Here is a 6015-nt window from a genome sequence, read left to right on the forward strand (position 1 = left end):
CTTGAATTGTCAGACCCTGAGAAATGATGAGCTTTTTATTTTTAGATGTCAGCTTGAAGCTGATTTGCTTTGCAGTCAAAGCAAACTGCTTAGGGCTTCAGGGACTGGACTGGGTGTTATGGACTTTCCAGAATGTACACAGGCAGCACAGAGAGGCTTTCAGTAGGGAGAATAGGAGGTCAAATTAAGGGATTTGAAATTCCCTATAAATCTACATTCTCATGTTGCTATTTCTGCTTTCTGAGATTTCTGGTTCTGAAACATGAAGTGCATAATCCCGAAATTTGGCAAGCAACAGAGAAGATGAGTAGCTGTTTCCTTCTCTCTGCCTTGATTTTCCAGTTTTATTGGAACAGTTACAGATTTCTGTAAGGTTACAGATGTCTGTCTTTGCTCACCAGTCTTTAATGAGTTTTTTTGTTTTGGTAGCACATCACCTATTTATATTTAATGGCTAAGAAGTTACCTGCAACATGGCAGACATGACAAAATCTTTTTCATTTCCTGAATTTTTACTCTCTACCTCTTACAGGTGTGTCAAAGTTAAGATGTGAGCCTTATTTGGATAAGGCCAGTCAACATTCCTGCTTGCTTGGTAGCTAAATGGAGATGGAATTTGTATTCTAAACATCTTTCATTTGTGATACACTTTATAGCAGAAGGCGAAGGTATATTGCTTCTGCTTCCATCACTCTATGTGCTCCCTGTTTTGTGGCAGGAAGTGAGGCAGACTGGGAATTAGTAGCTCATGATGTTCACTAAGTGGCAGTCCCAAATTTCATATATGCTTGCCTCCCATCTGCTAAGTGGATGAGTCATTTATGACTCAACTTTCTCCACTCGTCTTAAGAATAATTCCTAATGACTCACATAGAATGCTTGCAGGGGCTCTTGCTGTTGGAGAGCACTTTACTTCTTCAGCTCTTGTCTTCTCATTTCTCCTGTAGTGCGGACTGTGGTTTAACTTCCAGAGCCAAATCCTCTCACCTGGAACTCAGGATTGGTGCAGTTGCTGCTTTAGTGAGTCATTTCTGATTTAAGTATGACTTTTAGCTTTGTCTGTAGTACTGTCACTTAGTGAGGTGGCTAGTATGAATTAGTGCAGGTAAAGCCCAGGTCTGGAGCCCCTGGAGGTGTTTGTGGTGCACACAATGCACCTGCAGGACAGGGTGGTACAGGGGCAGGACCTGCCCTCGTGGTGGCTGTGCCCATCAATGCCCATGGATGAGCAGACTCTAACCTAGAGCCTCAGCAGTGTGGGTGCAGGCTTGCCTTCAGCTGGAGGACATGCAGTAGGGAAAACCAGAGTCACAGGTTTGTTATTCCTTCTCTTGTGCACAATAGAGCCGACCCAGGCTTTGTACTACATCTGTTTTAATTCTAGGCTGATCTTTGTCTGTTGCCTCTGTGTTTGAAGTGCAAGTGGAATATAAATCCTTGTCATCAATGGCTACTCTAACTCATGTAGCAGCAGCAATCTACATGTGTGCAGAGAGCTTCAGTAACTCAGAAGAGTTGCTAGTGATGTCCATAGGTGATCAGAAGAAGCTAAGGGGTGGCAGAGAATTTTTTCTTGGACTTACCTTCTTATGTATATTTGCACATTGTTGACATATCACAGCTAAAAATGTAAGTAAATGTACACTTCCCATCGAGAAAAATGCAAATATTACATCCATGAGATGTAAATAGCAACTCATGTCTTACAGTTTTCCCAACCATATGGCCAGTCCTATTGATGTGCCCCTTATGTAAGAGAGACCCTGTTCTGCACTTCAGTACTGTGTGACAGTTCACTGGAAAGGGAGGCTGAGAATCATTTATTGAAAGAAATGTCTAGTGTTTTCCATATTTGAATTTTTAATTTCCAAATCATTCCATTAATAAGTAAAGTTTGTACACTTAGAAATTAATCTTCATACTATAACTCCTTTTACTTATCTTTCTATTTAATTAGAACTAAATAGCTGTTTCTCTTCAGCTCATTCTTTTGTCCCTAAAGCAATTTCTTACATGTCCTCACTAATTACTAAAATCACATCTCAATGGCATCCATTCCTTATGGCTCTGTGATGGTTACAGGGTTCATGAGAAAGAAGCACTTGCTTCACAATCTTTACCTGAAATGAAATACCTCATAAAAATGTAATTTTATGTTCGACTTTATTCTCTGTTAGCAGATATTTTCTAATTGGAGTTTAAAGATAATGTGAATATTGCCCCCAAATGTAAATGAATACTTGGCTTCAGTTTTTAGGAAGTATGTAGACACAAAAAAAGGGTGGTTAGCAGAAACAGCTACATGAAATGAGGATTTCTACATGTGAAATCCTCATTTCTGAAAGGAAAACCAAAACATTTTAATAGGATCACCCAAAAGGAAAAAAATTATTTCCTCTCCAGATACCTGATAGCCATGGAAGGTGAATGGTTTTTTAATGTAATTTGATGTTTAATATAACTGAACTTGAAGGAAGGGAGTGAAGCAGACTGCAGATGCCAATGTTATCAAAATAATAGCACAAAATCCTCTTAAACACATTTTTAAAGAACAGAATAATTACGCAATATCACTTGGGGACAAACAGCTTTGGAAAACAGAGACACAAATGGGCCAAGGCAAAGTAAAATATGTAAGGGTGTAGTAAGATTATTAGATACTACTCCCAAACATCAGCCTACCGCCTGGACTTTGCTCTTATTAACAGCCATAGGGCAAAAGTAGGAATGTACTGATTTCAGTTTATTCATGGTACAAAGTCAGGAGATAAAAAATAGTGAAGCTGTTCATAAACATATTGCATAGAAGTGATTTTGTGACCTTGTGAAACTAATAGCAATAGGAAATTTAATATTGGGAAAGGTAAGATTGTGCTTTTATGGGTCAGCATTCTATTAGAAACTGGAGGATCATCATTTGGGTGGTGAAGATCAAGACTGTTGACTACATGGCACAAGAAGTAAAATCCTGAAAAAAGCAAATGTGTTGCCAGGAGCCTATGGTCTGAGGTCACTGCAGCAAAGGTGGGGACCCAGAAATGGGTTCTGTGCTGTCAAACAAGGAAGTCCTTGATCTTTAATCTCCAGCACACTGAAGCCTTGCCTGCCAGAGGAAAAAAAGTATGCAAAGGATGAGTTTTCAATTTCACGTGCTAAGCTTTGTATATGGATTACAGGCTTCCATGGATGTCACTCAGTACCTCTGTGCACTCAGTGAGTGCACAGGTGGTTTTTAGCATCCCTCATTGCAGATTTTATAGCTTGAATACTAAAACATTCTCTAAAACTTGTTTTCAAATAAGTACTTTGATTTTCCTACCACTAAGCAGATCTACGTTTCATTACTGACTTCAATGGAATTGGGAAGGGACCCAAAAATATCCATATTGGTGTCTAGCATTTTGCAGATGCCTTTGGAAAATCTGGTCTGCAGAACTGGTCAAGAATAGCTACTTCCCTTGTGATGTGATCAGAGAAAAAGATCTCTGAACTATGGTTGTAGTGATTTTACTTAAATTAGAAGAAAAGGTAAGAGAAAACATTTAATATCACACACTACATATTATTCTATATTCTTAGCTTATATTTTCAATTGCACAAGCTGCCAAACAAAAATACATATGCAAAATAAATGTTTGGAGAGTGTCCAGCAACAGACTATGCCAATAGATTCATTTTTTAACTCTAAACAAAATTAATAGATGTTTAGACTCAGTGTTGGTTTCGTTTGAAAACATTTATTATATGGATGTTTTTTGTTTTGCTGAAATAAATGATGTAATAAAAAAATAGGGCCAAAACTCATCGTTTATACATTTCAGCAGATTATTTTGTTATCAATGAAGCACATATAGATACATGACTCACGTTGTAGCTAGTAAAATTAATGAAATATTAAATAAAAAGTAATTACTGAAATATTAACATATTGGACACCTTTGCAGTCTGTTAGTCCCCCTTGCTTTAAAACAAATCTTCTCTCTTATCATTGATTTAATAACTATGTCGCAGTTATACTGACCTTCAGCTTTTTTGGTGGATTAAGGAAATTTCCACATGGTTCCTCATGGTTTTTTGAAGTCTGACTTCACTAATCAATTGATATTTATACTTTAGATAATTTTCTAGCTCAAAAGAATTTTTGAGACATTTTAAAAGTGGGGTTTTGTTTTGTGTTGATTGAAGGGAAGGGCAGCTGAAATTGTTCTCCTTCCATATGAACTCAATGCCAGGAGATATTTCTCCAATGGAGAGCCATTGTGAAATGAAGAGGTAATGTCAGGCTGAGCTAGAGTTTGATGAATGCTATCCAGGATCTATAACCTGAAATAATTTTTACCGTAGATAACACTTATTGCATTCATGATTACTTTTTCTGTGTTGGCTGCTGAGTTTCAAATGTTACAACAGAAAATCTCCAATAAGTTGTCACCTTCCTAAAGGAAATCTCTTAATCAGGTGAGATGCTCCAACTCTTCAGGTAGGGACGTCTGAGCTTTCCATGGATATTTTGGGTAAAGTTCAGGCAAGTAATGTTGCAGGAATACTATAAGTAATTAAGAACATTGGAGAGCTCGTCAAGGTGCTCAGGATAGAAGGCCTCTAATATGTGAGAGTTCCATGTAGTCTTGGAGATAATTATGAAAACTGTTGTAACTGATCTTATTTTTACTTTACTTGAAGAGTTAAGCAGGTGCATCTACAGTTGTTTTCATTTTTCTGTGCTCACCCCTGCAGGGAGGGTAATGCTGGATCCTTCAGGGAGTAAACCACTCAGTATTTTTAGCTGCATTAGGTCCACAGAAACCTGTCCACATTTAATGAAGTGTCAAAACTTGTTTCACTGTGACACTTTTATGTAATGTGCCTTACAGCATGCTAAAATCATTTGTGTGCCTGTAAGCTGTAAATGTAACCCCTCTCTTCATTTTGTCTCATTCAGTCTTTTACACTTGCATATTTAATTCTTTTTCCCAGTCATCTTTGTGGTATTACTTGTTATCCATTTCCTTTGACAATTAGCAGTAAACTGGATGTTTTTGTTAGGATTTCCTTTTGGATGTAGAGGAACACTTCTCCAAGGTATTAGCACTGCCTCTGTCCTCCTTCCAGACCTATAAGCATATACTCAGATCACTATACAGAAGACAGCTGGAACAGAATATTTGGATAATAATTTGTAGTTCATTGTTTATTCCTTGCTTTAAAAGTTGTGTTTGAATGTATTGCACCAAAAAGAAAGGCTGAAGGTTTTTTCCCTTCATTTAGCAAGCCCATGGCAGCAGCAGCATCGTGAGCTTGTCCACACTCCTCTGGAAGGGTATTTCACTCTTCTGCAGGAGCCATCCCCTGTGTGAGAAAAGCACTTCTCTGTAGCCTTCTTAACTTTTGGAATAGCCAAAATGAAGGGCAGTTCTGATGATTTTCCCTCCTCAAACTATGTGAAGAATTTTCTTCATCAGGAAAGTTACTAAGATTTGTTTTATATAGACCACTGCAAGCCAAATTAAAATTATTGCAGGGATAGGAACTGAGTGTTCTAAAGTAAAAATACGTCTCAAAATTTTCATTTTATGAAATTAAAAAAAAATCTGTATTACATTTTCCAACTAATTATATAAGTGTTAGTAAGAATTACATGCCCTGCATTTAAAAAACTACTAAATCAATTCACTGTTTTATACTGGATTTTGCAAAAGAGAAAAGTGAGCCACTTTTCTGTTTAATTTTTTGTTTTCCCCACTCTATTATAATTTATTAATTTTCTATCACAGACAGCTTGTTTCCACATCACTTTGCTGAAAGCTCTATTTTTGGTGTACTTGATTAGATGACTGTGGACAAAATGAACTGCACTAAACTTGAGCAACATCAGCAGCTGATGGCACTGTGTTGCCTAACACCTTCAGAAGTTTCTGCACTTGTGCTGAGTTGCCATAGCAATATCTGCCCACTGGTGGTGGACTTGCTTCAGAAGTTGCAATAAAAACTTCTGTCAGACTAACATAATGACAG

The sequence above is a fragment of the Vidua macroura genome, chromosome 7 (genome assembly GCF_024509145.1).
Source record: "Vidua macroura isolate BioBank_ID:100142 chromosome 7, ASM2450914v1, whole genome shotgun sequence".
Taxonomy (NCBI): Eukaryota; Metazoa; Chordata; class Aves; order Passeriformes; family Viduidae; genus Vidua; species Vidua macroura.